Here is an 18,375-nt window from a genome sequence, read left to right on the forward strand (position 1 = left end):
TTGTACCATTTTAACAATATCAACCTGAAAAATGTGTTTATACAAGTACAGCTTATTTCCAGGAATGTACACAAATAAGCTATGCAGGTACCTTTACACAGATATAATAGCATCCACACCAAGAGCTCTGCTAATTTAACTGTTTTGGTGAAAAAATGCATGACAAATTGAAATAACTAATACCAAAAACTGTACTAAGTCCATTTGATGCTAACAACATTTGTTCGGAACAAATTTTACTATTAATCCACCCCCAAAAGTACTATTATAATTATGAAGTAATTAGTTTCCTTTATATCATCAGAAACCCAATCTCAACATTTATTTCACGTACAAGCATCTTCAGGCAGTCCTCATTATCAGAATATTGTGGATTCCTGTATATCACCAGATCCTGCATCATCAGAACTCTCTTACTCTTGTCGTTACTATTTTCTTCAATCATTTTATTCCATTTCCCCTTGCCCAAATCAATCACCCCTTCCCTTCCTTCTGTTACACCACCTCCAGCCTCCTTTTATCCACAAGCTTCTTGAACAGGATGACTAATACCCAAAATGGAGAAAGGGGCAGATGTAAACCCTTATACTTTCCTTTTAAAAGCTTTTTTGTACAAAGTCTTTACTGATTTTAAATGTTTCAAAAGTGGCACAGTTGAAGCCAAGTAGCAAAGTCCCTAAATCATACTTTATGATGCAAATTGTCTTGGTTTTCAGAGATTTTTCTAATTGAACTTGATACATTTTGAAATGCAGTAACGCTTTTGCAGAGGCTGTGGTGAGTCCTACTCCAGAACTTATCCTATCTCCCTCAGGATAGGATCAAGCTACTCCAGACACACACACATATTTAGTGCTGTAGTGTTGTGTGTGTGTGTGTGTGTGTGTGTGTGTGTGTGTGTGTGTGCACCAGAAGCCAGAAGCAATCACCTTATCCCCTTACTACAGCATTATTCTAGATTTTGCAGTCCCTCCAGCCACGTTCATGATTTGAGAATTCTCAATCCCCACTAGGGAGACTGTATTACCCAGTAGTCCATCCTTTAAAAGACTGAGGGCCCCCCAAAATTGTGCTGGGATATGTGCATGGATCCCATGGATAAACATCCTGTAACAGTGATTCTATAGTATAAAACATATTGAATGTCCACTAGCTACTTGATTACCATGAAATGATAATCTAAGTATTCTTGTTACTAGTTGTTGTCAGTATTCTTGTTACCATGGACAGTTTATACAAATAACTATTAACACACTGTTTCTTCTGATCACACCACAGCTTTTCTGAGATATATAGAACAGTATGATATCATAAGCTAAAAATAGCACCAATAGGATCTGAAAATGTTCACTTAACTCCCTATTGAGTTCCTCTCTAATAATATGAGATTAATTGGACAAAAGGCATTAATACACTACAACGGAGATCCTACAGTTAAAATACAAGACTATTACATTGTAATAATAGCTAACATTACTGTATCTGACTAGTAAGGCATCTGTATAAAACGATGCAGTTCTGATATGGTATGGTACATTAAAAATACAAACTAAATAAATGTCAAGTCATTTTTTACATTTAAAAAAAGATATAGTACTAAGATTACTCACCAGGAATATTATTAAAAAAAAAATCCTTTACACTCTAAGCACAGTGTGGTGGAGGAGCACTAAATGAAGCCATTTTCTAGAGTACAGTTTTATTATTTCTGGAGATGAGTTATAACTGGAGAGACTATTATTATCACTTATATGATTGGGGCTTATGTAACGTTTCACTGTAAACAGTGAACACTGTGAGTAGCAAAGAATCAGAGTTCATTACAAGAGGGTTTCTCTCCATTATGAAAATCCATATTGACTTAGCTGCAGAGCTGGAACCAAAATGAAGCCAAATAGAGCTTAAGTATGACTTCCATCCATAAATAAGACAGGGGGTTACTGAAACAAGTCACTTCATGCTTGCTTTTATAACTCAGAAAGGCAAGCATGTTACGATCAATGTTTGCAGCAATCTGGCTAAGGTGGCATCAACATATTCAACACCCTTTTTAGAGTTGGGTAAAATATTTGCAACTAACCATGAACTGCACAGATTTTGAGCATATCATTGGGTCCCATTTAGTGCAAATTCGACCCTCAATAGGTCTGTGTATCAAAATTATTTTCACTAATAAAACATGACAGCTTTTTATGACACTCAGTATTTTCACAGTGCAACAAGGATGTTTCAAAAACTTGAACAAAAATGTGACATCTTTAGTAGGAAAAGGACAAATTCATATTGAAAAATTTTAGAGAAAAATGTAAAGCTGTTTTTTACAACTTCATATAGCCTAAAGAAAATGATGGTACCTAAACATATTTTCCTTGCAGTCAAGAGACTTGATCCACTGAATGGATAACTTGTTCACATAAGGAGTCACAATGAAGCCACATAGTATATTTATTTATATGCCCCATGCACCTGCTCCCTAAGAATTAGTCCTCTAGCACTGGGACTCTGTAAAATAGCTGCCACATCTTTTCAGGTACAGACAGAAGTGCAGCTCCCCGCTGTAATTCATGATACTTCACAGGAAGCACCATGAGTTGCAGCTATCCTCAGGACCCAACTGGCTTTCACTGTCGGGTCCTGGGGGTTGGGAGATGAGCTGAAGTTTAGAGTGTCTGTCTTTGCAGCCACTCTCCCCTAGCAACACATGTCCCCCCTCCCAGCCCTGGTGCTGTTTTCAGAATGGGAGGAAGGGAAGGGAGTTCCCTCTGTTCCCTTTCCCCCTCCCATTATGAAGACAACAAGGGGAGCAGGGCTTGGCTATATCAGGGCTTGGCTGATCCTACAACAAACTGTTACATCTGCCAGTGCCCTTCTTTTTCTCCTCTTTCAGCAGGCACATGGACAGAAATCTAGCCTTCAGCAGCAGTAGTGACACCTTAACCCTTTTACAACTGAAATGGAACAGGGACAGAGCTTCATCTTAAGCTCACTCATCCTTCCTTTCCTGTTCAGGGGAGGGCAGCCAGTTCCACTCTGAAAGGGTTAAAATTGTAGCTTCTTCCTGATCAGTAAAGGTGAGTGAGCAAAGTGAAGATTAGACTCTGTCCCTGCCCCAAGAGACCATGCCTCTGGAAAAAAAAAAATTCCTCCTTCATTCTGCCTTCCCCTCAAGAAAGTACATGTCTTATTTGGGGGTATGTGGTATGTGAGAAAATATAGGTAAGTTTTTGCATGATTAGGCCTTGAAGTTTGTTTTGTAATTAATGGTTTTGTAGTTAATTTTAGAAGTCAAGTACATTAATTTAGAGCTAGAAGATCTGTCCTGGTTTGGTCATGGTGCTGTTAAAAGTATGTCAACAGCTCCAAATACACTGCTGGGGAGAGATATATAGGCTAGTACTAAACAATCTAATTCAGGTACTAGAATAGTCACATGACCTGAAAACAGCAGAAGTTAGCCCAGGTAGAACACCACACACATGTAACTGTGCCAACTCTAGCACCCGACCTAGCTCATTTAGAGCTAGCGTGGGTATCTGTCCACAACACTGTATTATGCAGTGTAGACAAAACCTATATGTGAGTAAAGGCGGAGACATTATGTAATAGCACACCTCTTAAAATGTCATGCTAATCAATGCTAATGTTCTTATATCTTTCTTAAAATATTACTTTCAAATTCATGTTTTGATAGAGAAAATCTCTACACTAGTAGCCTAATCTCATTGGACAGGGAGTAGGAGACACCCGAGAAAATCCTAAATATAAAATCCCTCTAGAGAAATAATATAAACTGTTTAACAGTAAAATATGTTTCATCTACTTCACTGCAAGTCAAGGTGTATATCATTATATGCTTCTGCTCACAGTATACACTGAAAGATAGCTGATGCCCAACAACTGTAAACCCAACAGTTGGTCAGCTTGTGACGGAGTCAGTATTATACACTGTGCTTTCCACTAAGTTTCCTGTAAAAAAATCTTTAAAATAGTGCAGATAGTTTGCCTAATGGGACATATTTTCAGTGACATCAAACCCTCTGGTGTTCTGGTCCTACAAGCAGATAAATTCATTGATATCCAATGACACTACAAAGGATCCAAACCAACAACATTGATAACAAGATTAAGGCCTGAGCTTTCTACTTATAGGCCATGTCTACAAGTGTGCTTTAATGTTCAGTAGCCTATTTTACTGCACATTAAAGTGTCATGTAAAAAAAGTGCAAACACACTAATGTGCAGTAAAATAGGCTATTGTGCATTAAGCGTCACTTAAAAGGTGTGCGTTTTCATTACGGCAGCCTAATACACATTTGTTTAGTACCTTGCATTGGAGGATGCCTATACGTGAGCAGCAAGGCTTGCCCAACATACTGGAATTCCAGTCTGTTAGAGCAGACTTGATTCATCGAGTCTGCTAGAGCATGGCAATTGTCATGCTCCAGCAGCCTCCTGCGTCTTGTGTATCAGTGTCCTTTCACTGAAAAAAGGCAGCAAGGGAACTTGAACTAAAGCTCATCAAATGAGCTTTAGTTCAAGTGTGCCTGCTGCCATTTTCCAGCACACGGATGCTGACACACGAGACACAATGGGCTTTAATTACAGCGGAACTCTAATTAAAGCACTGTCCCCACCACCCCCAGAGCACATGTACTAAACCAAAGGTACTAAATTTAATATGCATTAGGAAAAGCGCCTTAATGCATGTGTAGATGTACCCACAGTGGTATATTTTTTATACTTGATAGATCCAAAATTTGTTGTTTCATGTCAAAGTGTAGGTGTTTTGTTACGGACTGTTCTTGAAAAATTGCCCCTGAAAGGCTGCCACCCAGGGACAAACTTTTGAAAGACAATGAGTAAAAGATGGATTCAACTGTTTCTAATTTGCAGGAGTATAAGGGTCTGTCACCCAATCTGACTGTTGAGTATGTGTAAAGTACCTATTGGATTGGTATTTGTGGTTTCTAGGTTCAGTTTTAATAAAGACTTCATCGGATTTAACATTAGTATCTGTAAAACTACACACATGACTAATGATTTATGGGTACATAAGAAAACACCAACCCTTTACACACTGTTACACCTTTTTATCCTTGGCTCCTAGTATTCTCAGGCAACTCTCCCTTGTGGGTATATGTGTACATGTAGACATTTACCACACTCAGTCTATGATCATGTGGCTTTATTTAATTTGTTTTATTGTAGATCAGGAGTGGTATATGCAGATGTTTGCTGGTGTTAGGAGCTGCACCTAGAATTCACTATAAGTAACTCGAGGCGGAGGGAAGAATGGGTGGGATTGGGGTGGGCTAGTGTGTTTGTGAGGGGTTTGGCAGGTCTGGGAGGGGGCTGGTGAGATTGGGGGCAGCTCTGTAGTGTCACTGGGGTTGTGCGGGTGGTTGTTCATCTGGGAATGGAAAAATCAAGGGCTAAATAAAGTCAGGTCAGTGTGGAGGTGGGGAAGCGGGGGTAGGAAGAGCATAGACCTGGGGATAAGGGGAGCAACTGGGCTTTCCCAGCTCTGGGGCTGCATTTCAAATGTGCACACATCAGGTTAACCCATTCTTGATCTAAGTTAGTTCACCTCCTAAAGTAAACTAAAAAGAAAGCTAGTTTTATTACAATACAACTGCCATCAATTTAGGAAAGATGTACAAATGAAGTAGCTTTATCAATATACTAAATCTAAATGGGAGGGGTAGTAAAATTTACCTATAACTGCAACTGAAAAAATTTTAATTATACCATAATCATATGACTTCACTTAACAAGGGACTAATATTGTTCACTTCGTTTTAATTAAAAAAATTAGGGTTTTTTTTAGCATAGCATCCAAGAGAATGGAAAATGGTTAATCTTGCACAGCAAGAATGAAATATTTCAAACTTTACAGTGGGTGCATCTACTTGAGCTGTATAAGCAAGTACTAAATGCCTGTGCAGTAACTGATGTTACTGTGCAATGCCATTGTCGCACGGTTTGTGCCCAATGCTACTGCGCAGTAGCAACGAGCTACTGTGCAATAGCTCAGAACTACTGTGCAGTATGATTGCCACACAGTTAACGCCTGGCAATGCTACTGCGTGGTACCATTGCGGTAGCTCATTGCTATGGCACCATAGCATCTCCTGTAGACACACCCTGTGTGTATGAAATGAAGTCACATACAAAGAGCAGAACGCAACTGCTATAAGGTTGCTATTTGGTTTGATACAACTTTGGTTTAAGAACTGGTGATCCAAGACTTAAATAGACCTTGGACACTATAAACCACAATACTGGAGGATTTTAAATTGGATTTAAATGGTTTGTACTACAAGCATCAATAACTTGTACTGAATCAATAATGTTTTCTTTCTGTATTCATATATAATGAAAACAGAAACACATGCATTGTATAATGTACTCCACTCTCTAGTTGCACACTGAGTCCTGATTGCAATTGTATCAGTGTAGTTCTGCTGTGCCAGAAGAGTAGGAGGCTTTATGAAGCACAAATATAGGTCAGGATGGATTGTTCCTGCCAATACTGGGAGAGAGCACAGCTCTGTAGCAGCTCTAGGGTGTGAACAGGTGTTTAGGCAGCCTGTTGGGGAGATGCTCTAACACAAAAGAGCCATACTTAGAGGTCCACTCAAGCCAACAGGCATCCACCTGTCCGGTGGGGCTTGGAGCCTGCCTGCACTGGACCTGGCCAGCAAGCGGGGCACTCAAGTAGCCTCCCAGGAGCCTGCCAGACCCCCCTCCCCCTCCCCTTTTCCACCTGGCAACTGTCAGCAGCAGCTGGGAGGGAGGAGGGCCCAGCCTGACCCCCCCCCAAGAACCCAGCAGGGGTAGTCAGGCTGGGACCGCATGATGAGGAGGGAGGCTCCCTTTTTCCCTGCTCCCCACATAAGCTGCTTGCCAGTGGCAGCCTCTTGGCTGCTGTACTTTGAGCTGGGGTGGAGGGGAGTCCCTACCACCCTGCTGCGGGGCCCAGCTCAGCTCCCCTCCAATACCCCAGCTGGAGTAGCTGGGGGAGGGGCATATGGCAAGGGAAGGCTCCCTTCACGCTGCCCGCCCTGCTGAGCAGGAAGGAGACACAGCTTTTTCTGTCTCTCCTCTGTGCCAGCCCAGGAGTGGGACTGGGTGGTGCTCACCCATGAGAACGAGCCCAGCCCTGCAGAGGCCCCAGAGATGCAAGCTCTAGAGCACCTTTATCTGATACTACATCAGATGAGGGTTAACATTTCACATTTTTCAAGGTGTTCTGCACTCTTGAAAGTTTGTTATGTTACGGCTACAGAGCGCTTTGGCGGCCTCATCACATGAAAAGTTTAACTTCTGTACACACTTCTAGTCTGCAAGAGTAGCCAAATGATCTGTCTATCAGCTATTTTAAGCCTATACCCTAATTGCTGAGGCAGCAGCAGTGGACACACAGGGATTATGTTTCAGCTGCGTGGTCTGAAGCCAAAGTGTTCCTAGTTCTACTAGGTCTCCCTAGCAGGCAGTTTTTGTTTGGTTGTTGGGACAATATTTTCCCCATAAAGCATGTATTTATTTATTCTTTTGATGAGATGGAATTGTGGAGCGTCTTTGAATCATATCAGCTCTTACCTGCTTTAGTGAATGGGTCGTCACCTACCCACCCATAGTTTTGGATAATGGAACTGACAAAGAGGGGAAAGTTAATTTCGATAGGAATTATAGTCACTGCCCCGTTACTGAATATATATGGCATGAGGAACAACATATGCTATAGAAAGTATTTTTTGCAGAACTACTTCACCTAAGAAACACAGAGAAGACCCTGAGAAGAGCAGGAACAATGATTAGAGACTTAATGGTTCTTACTACAAAGAGCGATGACAAAGATGGCTTATTTAACCTTGATAAGAGAATGAAAAAGCCATGACCGATGTAAATAAAATCAGGAACGGTGTAGTGGAAAACCGACCAGTCACTCCTTTTCATTCTCTCTCACATAATGCAAGCCCAAAAAGGTAATGAAAATGAAAATAAAGGGGCCAATGTAAAACAAATACAAGGAAATCTTCTTTGTGTAATGTATTACAGTCAAACAGTGGAATTCAGAATACACTGTAGGCAAACTGTGAGAGGTCATTGCTAAAATAATTCAATAGGATTTTTCAAAGGCCTGGATAATTTTATAAGCTTTTAACATTTGCTCTTATGCAGCAGAAGAGAATGATACAAGCAAAATCAAGTGATGTGTCAGGCAATAAGCTGATTGCCTGCAGGCATTAGGCAGGAACTTTATCCCATATTATTACACAAATGGCTGGATGCATTACTGTGGGTGTGATACAGCATTTCTTTGAGGTTTCAGGTATTATTGACCACTGCCAGCTGCAGGATATTGCACTAACCAGACCAAGAAACACTAAGATTCATAACTGTAATGTTACTTAAGCACACACGATCACACAATGGATGAGATTTTAACCCTGCTACTTGACATCATCTTCCTTGCCTCTAGCTGTTCCAGTGGCATTTTTAAATACAAAGGCTGGAACACACCTCTTTAAAACAGTCCTGACCAAAGTAAGCCTTAGCAGGGATATCACCTGTAGAATACAGAGACCGCTTTAAAACCTAATTTCATTGACTGCAGGCCAACGGGGTAAAATTAGTCAAACCAGATGAGGAAGTCACTAGAGATATGTGTTTATCTTTCCAGTATTACAGTGTCTGTATTTGAAATACCTCAGCTCCCAGAGCATGCCTACTGTCAGAATCTATTGACAACACCCTTAATCACCAGATTCTCTGTATTTCTGTGCTTCACTCCCTCTCTCTGGTATTTTTAATATATCTTGCTTCTGCTTTCAACTCATCCACAAAGCTGTCAATTTTCTGAAATGCTTCTCTCTCTCTCTCTTACTCTGCATGTCTACATTTCTGATGATATCTAGATAACTCAAACGAAAGGTATAGCATCCTATTAAAAGTGAGAATATTCAGTTTAGCCAGCCCATTTTAATACATTTTTAAGTAGTTAAAAAGTTGGTTTATCTGTGTGTGGTGCTCTAATTACATTTTCTGGACTCTGTCAGACCTCACCAATAGCTCTGGAAGACTGAGACCTTTATGGACTTCTGGTCTTGTGGTCTGAATCTTGGCCAATTTGCTTTTTTATGTTAGACCTCCTTTGTAGTTTGCCTGCCCTATTTTATTTGTATGTTTCTACCATCTGCACCTCAAATTTACTCTCTTACTAATTCAGAAAATATAGCCCATGATATTTAGGGAAAGTTGAATTATAGATAAATTAAAAGGAGCTGAATTATACAAGAATCATGGAAGACGGCACTTTTCCCCACCAGGCTGCTAGAAGACTGTTCAGGTCTATTATACAGCCTATGGAGAGGTTGAGAATCTGGGATAAACAACCAAGGTAGAAACAAGGGGCTTTGTATGATACAAAGACCCTCAAAAATAATTTTTCTCCAGGCCTGGGCATGAAGTCTTCACTTGTCTTCTCTCATACGTAGAAGTCAACTGGTAGCCAATCCCCTTCAAGATTCCTATCAATCAACATGTTTCTTCACAAGAACCTGTGGGTATAAATTCACCTCCAGTTCCTACTGACATATCTGTAGGCTTCAATTCATAAACTTGTTTGTTGAGTGAATGCTGCAGTCAGGAAAGCACTACTATAAATAAAGAAGGTTTATTGTGTTTCCTGTACACCACTGTAAATTGGGATAGGTACTTGGCAATTTCTTAAAATCAAGCCCCTTTATCAAGTCCCAAATGAGTACCCCAAAACACAGGTCAGTTCTGAAAAATTAGACCCATGTATTTTCTATCTTAATTTTCACTGTTTTGAGATATTTACAATGAAAGACCTTCTTATTTTTAGGGGTCTACCAGCTTTTTCTCTCTTAATCACTTGCTTGCTTCAGTCTCTTTGTATGGGAAATCAGGATTAGCCAGTGATGAAATGATTTTACGTCACAAAGAGCAGTTTATGATTTCACATAACAACATAGGGAACATGGAGCGAGCATAGACAGCCCTCAGGATTGAAGCATCATCTTTCCAAACAACTTGCTCCCTCATTTGAACATTAACATTGGAAAGGTGCTGACATCAGTTTCAGGTGTTTATCACTACTCAGGATTCAGTCTATAAAGACAGAATAAATGTACCATGAAGAGGCAGAATTATTTTTCAAAGTTACCTCGAGAGCATCACCTGCCCTTTACAGAATTATAATGGATGATTAAATATATCCAGGGAAGAGTAAGATTTTTTTTCACTAAAACAAATATCAGCTGGATTTTTTTGCCAAATTTTGTATCATCTTCCCCACATATTCTGTGGATTCTGGGGGGAAATCTAAAGAAAAATATGCAAAATTATCTGAATGCATCTGCTGTAAAATATTTATAAAAATACTAGCAAATTATTTGGTACAGGTTTATATCCAGTCATCTTTAAATCATGTTTTGCTTTTTTGTTTACCCAAATTTGCCTTAAAACAAAAATCTACCTCTTGCCCCAATGATTTTCCATTTCCCTTGGAATCGTCATTCTCATTTCACTCCCTGCTGCGTGCTTTTGTTGAAGACAAATTCATATTTTCACAGGGCATGAAGTTACTTTTAAATGTGCATCCCTAAGTGCAGAGAGCAACAGTGAAATAGTTAATTCTGACATTTAAAATTGTCATTCTCTAGCTTTCAGAGTTAATGCCCCAGCAAGATGAATTGAGGGAGGGAGAAGGAGGTCATACCTATGTTAAAGTTATGCTTTTACTTTTTTGTATATGTATTTGGGAAAACAATGCTGTATTAGCTCTTGTCAGTAGGATAAAATTTCAATTGGAATAGATAAAAACCTTACATTTTCTTAATTATAGCTTAAATTAAGCAGAGCACACTGAAATCCATGAAGAAATTTGAAATTCATGGTAAAGTGGGAATTTCTATAGTAGGCATTTCTATTGGGTTTGTTGATTTGGTGCATGATGGAAGAACAGATTGGTAGAAACAGTACTGAGCTGTACTTGTTTCCATTTATACAAAATGTAGGTCCCTGTACGGTGGCACTATATGCAGAGAACCTATAAAATGTCTCTAATATTAATATATTTTTCAGCTTGTTAAAGAGTGGGCCATATAAGTTCCTAGATAGACAGGTGAGATAGATTTATACAGCAGCAAGAGGTATTTTTAATTGTGTAATTTAAATAACGACATTTATTCATTGCATCCCCCATCATGTTGCATATATCTCTAATCACGGAAAGGCATATCAAACTACATTTTGAAAGTACTGTAAGGTAATTACATGCACAAGTCTTAGAAATAATGAATTTTATGAAAAACTCCCTCACAGCTTTGAAAATATACCACATTATGCCATATATATAAAGGGGCTACTGCTTTACTTTCTCTGTGACTTTATCCTTCTTTCCATGTAAAATTATATTCCCTCTGGGCTACTTTTATGTGAATAAAGACAATCCTGTGTGTGTGGCACTTGTGGGATTATTATGTGATCAGCAGATTTCTATGAGGCTGGAAAGCTGGGTGTTCACAAGTGAGGGACAATTTTCTATTTCATGAATCTCCATTTCATGTTCTCTGCTGATGACCTAGTTTCACTCATAAGTGTAGGTCAGGTTCAAGCATATTTGGTGAATATATACTTGTCTAAATCCAGTATAATACATAGTAGCAGCGGGGCTGAATTCTGCTGTGAAAGTGAAATTTGCCAAGTGATTTTTTTGCCCTCGTTTTCTTGTGTCTACAACCAGACCCTTCACAATGATCTACAAAGGGATAAGTCACGACTTACGGCTAAAGGCATTACCATAAGTTGCAGACCCTGGAACAACTGAAAAACAATTCATTGACATTCAGTGCTGAAATAATTATGAGACTTCACATATGTATAGTACTTCACTTCTTCAAAGTGATGAACAATTAATGAATCCTCACAACATCCTATGGGGTTACACACCCATGAAACTATGTAGGAAACAACCAGGAGAACCCCATTACAGAGGTATCTGTATTATCGATTATTTTTTGATTAATTTCAGAGAATGTTCCCTCACAGAAGTCCCTGTCCATGGAAGCTTTTCCTGTGGACTGATACTCCTTGCAGAAAAAAAACAGGCATACTTCTTGAAATACTATGATTCCCTAGGGATCTGCAGGATACTATCCCTTCACACCAGCTCTGGCTTCTCAAAAGCCCTATAGAGGAGTTCCATTATTGGGAATGATGTGCACCCCATTGTGCTCTTCTGCCATGCCTGCCTAATTTCTGTTCTTGCCCCCATCAGGGTCTTCATCCCCTATAGAGAGGCCTCAAGGGATAAGATCAGAAAGAAAGAATAAAGACAGGAAGGCACTGGGTCTGTGTCCCATGAGAAGGGAAGGTGATTATCAGTGTGCAGAGTGCCCCTCTTGTGTACAGATGCATAGTTAAGTATAACTATCCTCTTTAGATACAAAAGAAAAACAGATGCAAGGGGCTAAAATGATTTGTCCAAGATTTCACAGCTATTTCTTAGCCAAACCAGGGGGGAAAAATATCTGTTCTAAATCAAAATTCCTCCAGATAATCACTTCCCATATTTACAAAGGCAGTTTTCCATTTGACTATGCAGAGATATGAAAAAATCATTATAAATAGTGTTTTGTAAAATACTTCTTGAAAAGTTGTTTCTAAAAGACAATTTCCTCAATATATTTGTCTTCTGGCCCTGCCCATTGATTCCTCCTCAAAAAAACAAACAAAACAAAACAAAAAAGAAAAAAGAAAAGAAAAAAAAAACTTATGCCAATAATTATAAAGCTTTTTACGTTTGAAGTGTTTTCTCTTTTTTTCCCTTGGTAGAAAATATGCTTATTCCACAAGTGTAACAATTTATTAAATAGGATGCAGTGCTCTGGCTTTTTGTTTTTGCAGAATCATGTCAAATACATTTTGAAACATATTTTAATATGTCCTCCTTTGCTCCTGAAAAGGAAAGCTCTAATAATAATTTAAGCTGTTGATATTTAGAGAAACTGAAATTCTATGGGTCTGATCAGCCATGCAATTCTGGATATGCTAACAACTCATTCATTATGTTAAAATGTTTCCCTCTATTATAGCTATTTTTCTATTGTTAATAATCTGTCAGCACTTTCATTCTAAATTCTGATTATCAGCAGTATGCAGCAAAATGTCTTCAGAAGTACCAAGATTTTTGATGTTGTCAGAAGAAAACAGAGAGAAATTTGCAGAAGATTAATTACAACTACATTGGGACAGGCAGTAAAAAGTGACGTATACATGGTTAGGAAAAAATGTTTGGTTGGTGTCAGTAGGCTGTGTTTTGTGGAATGCATAAAGTGTAAAATACACCCCAGCTGCACATATTATAAGTCTGTATTTTATCTCAAGGGTTCCTTATGACATGTCCAAAGTAACTATTGAAGCTTTGCCTTTTGTCGCTAAAAAGTGATAAAATTTAAGGCTGGATTCTCCTCTTGCTTATACCAGGAATAACTCCACTGACACTATTGTAGATAAACTCATGTAAAATTGGTGTGAGTGAGAGGAGAAACAGGCCCAAGGTTTATTGCTTTATGTTGAACTATTATTTTTGTTTTAGGGCTCAATTCCACTGACCTCAAATAGGCCAACTGAAGTCAGTGTGAGTTATGCCTGGTGAAAAGTTACCTGCAAAGGGAAAAAAAGACTTCGTTCCCTTCCTATTTCTTTAAAAATGCATAAAGAAAGCCCAAAGATTTGTTTATTTTCTTCTCTCCACCTCACTTTTCCTTTTAGCTTGTCTATTCTATTCCTCTTGCATGACTACAGGCAGTTGAAGACCTTGCAGCATAATGCCATCACAGATATCAAGTAAGTGCAACAGCTGAGATTGAGATAGTTTATATTCAGAGTGTTTAAAAATTTCCTTTATTTTTGTTAAACAACCAGTTTAGTTAAAATGCTAAAGAACCAGTCAAAAGAAAACATGTTTATTAAAGAGTCAATTCTCTGGTCAACAAGCACCAATAAAGGTCACAATATATACACTGAACCCTCCAACCACAGCTGCCAAAGTCATATCTCAATAATGCTTGCTTCTTGAAAAAAGTCTGGGAGGGGCATGAAGGTGTGCCCTTATTCACCCCTGTTTCCCATTATAAAATGAAGTAGGCCTTAAAAAGGAGGGCCTCATTCATGCCAGAAATACACTGCATATTCAGCTCTTATTGTGGATGTTAAGATAGTTTTCTGAAAGTTCCAAAGAAAATCCTTACACTGTTTGTAGGCACATGATGGGGAAAAATATTTTAGATTATATTATTAAACCAAATGGAAGGTTAACTCTGTTTCGCTTTGCTGGGGGAAAAATATTTAAAAAAAAAGATAAAATGTTTTCTGAACAAGTCTGCTAAATTGAATAGCCCTTTAAGGCAAAGGTCTATGCTGGACCTTATGGTTGGTTAACTCACCAGCCTACAAAATATGCCCCCATGGGATATTATTAATTTGAAGTAAGAAACATATTTTAGCCCTTCTCTTTAACTGGTTAACATGAAAGCCAGCATTAACACCAAGAATTTATCAACAGATTTTGGATGTGCACATTGTCCTTGCTCAGAGAAGGCATCAAAGCATGTCCCATAATGTATGATCGCAGACATTTGTCCTATGCCTACAGCCTCTTTTTTTACACAGGATGCATTAAGTAGTGCCATCTTTCCTTCCTGCAGTTTCAACAAGGGCAGAATCAGGTTCCTATTTTGCTTCTGTAGAAATGATTATTGAGGGCCAAGCCCTTAACATTCTTACACAGGCAAAACTTGCATTGTGGTCTATAGGAATTTTGCCCAAGTAACGACTGCAGAGGTCCATAAAAAAGGAAGGGTCATAAGAAAAAAATACTATAACTGGAGCATTATTTTTTCTTTTTATCAATGAGGGCTGATATTTAACAGGTATTTATCACAAAATAAGGTATGCAAGTGCATTCTGTATAATCAAATTTTTAAACTGGGTCTCTTTTACAGAATGTCTTTACCAGCATTCTTGTACCAACATATTCTTTTTAAGGGTACTAAACTTACAATCTATTTAGTGCATTAAAGATTGCTTTGTATTTATTACAGCTGTAAACATTTAATGGTTGATGATTAAATGCACAGTGAACTTATTAAATCCTGCAAGATTTAATTAAATGTACTTGGCAACAGATGTAAATTTAAAATTAGTTTTAATAATTCTACATAAAATGAAATATTTCTCTGAATAGGTGCATCTAATCCTAAGGGAGATTTTTCTATGTGTTCCTATTTTTATATTTTCCATTTTAGGTCATTTCCCTGTTTCTTCCCAACAATGAGCTGATTTGAGGGAAAAAAAGGTGGAACAAAACTGATAAATAAGTCAAATAATAAACAGTGATCTTGATACAGAGTGACCCCTCCTGGAAATCCTAGCCATATTTATTTATTTTTATTAAAGCAATAGCAAACATATTTAAAGTAAAAAATAAATCAAATTAATATCCAACTAGCATTAAAGCTATTAGTGTTGTTATTGTTATTGTTATTGTAATCCTTTGGTTTAGCATCACAAGAAGAGTTGGTACCAGAATTGGAAAAAAAAAATTCTTTATTCAATATCATTTCTTTAGAAATTACTACAGAGTAGAAAGCACATCAACTTCACATCAACTGCATTACATTACTGTATGTTACACTGAGCCAATCTAATGTGCAATTTTTGTAAATGTAGGAATGCTAAAATCCAGTCATTTGAATTCAGAGATTCTACCAATAGTTTGAAGCCACCGATAACTCAGTACCTTACATATTGTGTACAAAATGAACACAGCGTTACATTTCACACAGTTTAATGGATAGATGCATTGATTACACATACCATTTAATAGGACTTTTACAACAACTGTTATTGTGTCTCGTGTTTCTGCCTTATTCTTTTTTTGGATTAGGGCTTCTTGAAGACTTAAATATGCTAAATTCTGCTTTAGATTCTGACAAATCCCAGATCCATCGTGTTTACAAGGCTTTTGGATCAGAACCATTTTTAAAAGCAAGTTTTAGCTATGCTTTTTATGTTCTGAAAGGGTGCATTTTAAGTAACTAACAAAGGCTGTTCTAAAGCCTCAAGTATCAAATCATTCACCTCAAAGAAGTGCAAAGAATGAGAAAGATACTATTTATTTGAACTAAATTAAATAAGTAAAGTAACTTCTACTCTCTAAATTCATTTTCCTGCTTAGTCCTTTATTAACTCCTTCCTGTCACCTTTCCTTAGACTAGGAAAGATCCTTTTCCCCTTCCTTACATGTCATTTTAGGCAGGAACCCCCCCCCCCCCCCAATGAATAACGTATTCAGCAAGTAATTATTCTTTTTTTTTTTCAGATCATATCATTACTGAAAGAGAAGACTGTGATAGTGAAAGACCTACAGTAATGTAATGGAATTGTGCCAGGTTCAGTAACACATTCCATCTGAATGCAATGGTTTCTTATTTACATGTTGCTCATGTTTATGCAAGTTAAAGACAAATACAGCTGCTGCTGCATTCTCCAGGAATCTCAGATACTGGTCAAGGCTACAAATGGCCGCCACAATCAAGCTTGTAATGTATTTTTCATGAAAAGCTAGAAGCACTAATGGCTGGGGGAAAAAAATCTGTACAATTTGCTTTGAAAAGATAGCAGACATTTTTCAAAAAACAAATACTGTACATTCAATCCAGCTTCTTTAGCTGCTTTCATGTTATAGGAATTCTGCTGGTGATGAAAACATGCTACAGCCAATCAAACTGCAGTGCTATAGAGCCATCCAAAGTAGAAGCCTTGTGTTTAAAATAACTCTTATGAATTATTCATTAAGAGTTGATGTTTATGCAAATTACAGAAGCATGTGACCACCTGACCACCATGGGTTAATAATAATAATACTACTAATAATAATAAAAACATACATACACACACACACACACACACACACACACACACACAAAGAACCAAAAAGAAAACTACCAAGCTCTAAGCATTCTCCAGAACCTATATAATCAAATGATAATACTCCTTCATTAAATGCATCAAAGAATTACAATCCTTACCTGGTTAGCTTTGTAGGGCCCTCAGATTTTCTGGATGAAATAACTGACTGTGCGTGCAACCAATAAAACTGAACTGAAAAGCTGATTAAGGGCACTTACTTAATGCAAAGCCACTCACTGAATATTCATATGATGCCTGTGTTTATGCAAATTATAGCAAAAGAAAGCCCAAGGGGATTGGTTGCCATAGCCCACAAACACTGTGTACAGCAGAAAAATAGAGAATAGCGACAAATAAATCTTGAAATTCGTCACTTGGAAAAAGAAAGAGGAATACAGAAAAACATTAAAAGTCTTATGTGAATTACAGTTTTAAAGAGCTTTATCTAATCATATCATTTTAGGCCTATCAGGTATTTTTCAACGGCGTAGTAATCTGTAATTATCATCATTCGAAGAGATACTGTCACTACTGTTTGTCAGCTTTATTTATCCTGTAACTGTTTGTATAAGCAGAGTCCTTAAGCATATCAAGTAGGAGAAAAATAATTACAACCAAAATTATAGAGTAATGCATTAGGAATAAAACCTATAGACATTTTACTAAGTCTTTCATGTGATGCTGCCTTCATGAGCAAAACGATCGTGAAAAGTGGTGTGCCAGTGGGAGTCTGCTAGAAATGAAATTTAGCTCTTTGGTTTCTTAATTTTGATACACAGCTGCTTCATTTAACAGGCTCGACTCTTTCACATGCTGCAGCTAATCCTAGGGTTTTGGTTTTTTTTAATCTTTTCCCTATTTTTAAATGTTTTTTTTTTCCCCTTAACAACTTAAATATGTGAAGTGTATGTGTGTATTCTTTCATAATCAGATAAAATATACTAACGCAAGTCCTTAGTGCAGGTAATTGACACTGCTACTACTATGTTTTACATTGTGTATTTTAAAATTAAAATGATTCAGTGTATCATTATTGTCATTTCTCTGACAGAGTAATGCATGAAAATAGAAATCCTGTCCTTTTTACTCAGTTTCTTTTCCATCTGTTTCAGTCAACAACAAATTATGTTTTCAGCCCCCCTTTGTGGATAACTTATTATTAATAGTATAATTTTTATTCAAGGTTGAAAAAATATCACACAACTCATATATAATGTTTTACAACAAGGGCCTTGAACTAAAGATCACAGATCCTGAGTTTTTTTGTGATTCTATTGGTATCTATTGACTGCTGCCAATAGTTAGTACATCTTTTTTTTTTTACAAATAAACAATGATTACTGGTTTGTACTGGCTGCTAGATATTTTTTT

This window comes from Alligator mississippiensis, chromosome 3 (genome assembly GCF_030867095.1).
Source record: "Alligator mississippiensis isolate rAllMis1 chromosome 3, rAllMis1, whole genome shotgun sequence".
Lineage (NCBI taxonomy): Eukaryota > Metazoa > Chordata > Crocodylia > Alligatoridae > Alligator > Alligator mississippiensis.